This window comes from Pseudomyrmex gracilis, unplaced genomic scaffold (assembly GCF_002006095.1).
Source record: "Pseudomyrmex gracilis isolate BER0280 unplaced genomic scaffold, ASM200609v1 scaffold_815, whole genome shotgun sequence".
Taxonomy (NCBI): domain Eukaryota; kingdom Metazoa; phylum Arthropoda; class Insecta; order Hymenoptera; family Formicidae; genus Pseudomyrmex; species Pseudomyrmex gracilis.
Genome location: NW_018021399.1, coordinates 7,816 through 9,995, shown reverse-complemented (window position 1 = coordinate 9,995; position 2,180 = coordinate 7,816).

The following is a 2,180-nucleotide window of genomic DNA, read 5'->3' as shown; positions in this document are numbered from 1 at the left end:
GGGTGATATACAAATAGAATGTATGGGCGGCATATGCCGCCCACGCTCGCGCGCAAAATGTTATAATAAAAATAGGCCGGGGACAGAATTCCCCCAGCTAGGGGACGCAAAAAAAACTCCGTGAGAGGGGGCACATACTTACCGTCTCCAGTGAGGGGTAAGATGCACCCCCTCGTCACGGTTAGGGTAGTTTTGAATAAAATATCGCCTCAACTAACCGACTGGGGCGATATTCACAAAGTGCGCACAAAATTATTTCACCTATACATATGTATAGGCTCCCGGGCCACACGCAGTACCTAAACAAATATAAAGGACCCGGGAGCTGCGGCGCGGCAAATTTTCAATATATCGGTTACTCTGTTGCATGCATCAGAATAACAGGACATCGCATGCATACTAAATATCGGCAACTAAGTATATGAATAAATAAACGCGGAATACACACTCGACTAAAATACAAAAATAATACTACGCGACATTCACACTCGGGTAAAATACAATAAAGAAGTTCGCAACACTCACACTCGGGGGCCGGCATAAAAATAACGTAAACGTCGAAGAATAAAATAAAAATAACGAAAAACGCAGTCCATACAAAAATAAAAAGAAATATGTCATAATAATAAAACTAAAACTAGAATTAAAAATGGCCCAATAATAACTTACGCAACATGCACACTCGTAATAAATTAAGACGCAAAAAATAAATAAATAAATACATAAACAATACATAAGCGGGAGAGGAGGACCCTATCCCTGGCGCCCGCGATGCGCCAGGATCGCCATGTCCCGTTCCCCGTAGCGTCGGCGAATCGCTCGCGTATTGTCTCGGAGCGTTCCGCCGGGTGACCGAGCAGCCGCCGCGTACTGCATCACTCCGAAAACGTGCTCCACGTAAACGTCCCGCGACCAGCGTATGGTATCGGAGACTATGAGACGGCGCATCATCGCTGCGTACGTGTTAGAAACACGCAGCAGCTTCAACACCGCCTCATTCCTCCGGTCCCATGAGCCGAGGGATCCGACCACGAACGGCGTGACTACCACACGGTACCCTTCCCGCGTGAGGGCCTCAGCAAAAGGAGTGTACTTGGCAACCTTCCTCGCTCTTGCTTCATCGAACGCCTTACAACGGTTCTCGAAGGGCACCGTGACGTCAATACTAATAATTGACCGCGACTGCTTGTGACGAATCACGAGGTCGACTCGAAGATTCGCCAATTCGTGATCGACCCCGTCGACCCGCTGGTTAATTCGGACTTCACCTGGCAGACGGGTGGCCCTAGCTACTCGTAGCAACAGGTCATCGTGCCTGAGCTGTATCACGTCGGAATGGACCCCACAATGATTGATCACATGGGGAAAGGTCTCGGGACCTCCTCCGCAACGCCAACAACACGCATCGCCCTACCCCCACCGACGAGCGCCGTTGAACGGCAACACGTCGAGTCGGGCTTGGTGCAAGAAGCGCTAGTCGGCGAAGCGGGTGAAGTGCGCATGAAGTGATTGCTCACTCCATGACGCATGGCCACCTCGAACACCTTCCCCTGATCCCTTTTAGCGAGCAATGTGCTCGTATAGTACGACGCGATAGCCAGGCATAGTGCATGGATGACCTGCGCCCGCGCTTCTGGTGGGATCTTTACCAGATTACCCCACGTGACCCGACACTCCAGAAGAAGCTCCCGCGTCTCTTCTGCCCACATTCAACGGATCCGTAGTCTGGAGGAATGCCGTCTACACGCGTTTCGTGCATCAGACCAAAGGGAACGCTCTCCGTCGCGGAACTTTCTCTCGAGCGAGCCCGAGAAAAACGAAGCGATGTCCTGCTCCGTTGGTACTGAACCAATTTGCCGCTGAACCACTCCCCTCAGCGACGACCACGCCAGGTCTCTGACTCTAGCGTCGCCAGCCGTGAGTACACGGAAGACGTGCGCTATTGTCAGGACGTCGGCGAAGTCAGCAAGCGGAAGCAGGCAACAGCCCCCCTCGTTAAGAGGGAGGTAGACTAGCTCCGCGCTGGCGCGCTAAAGGAGGTTGAGCCACGACTTGGCCAGCCTCCGTATTTGCTTGTCCGCGACCTCCACAAGGCCCTTCTCCACGGGCGTGTTCCGTTTGACCACAGTACGATTCGACACCGATCGATTCGACACCAAATTATTGGACACAAAATTATT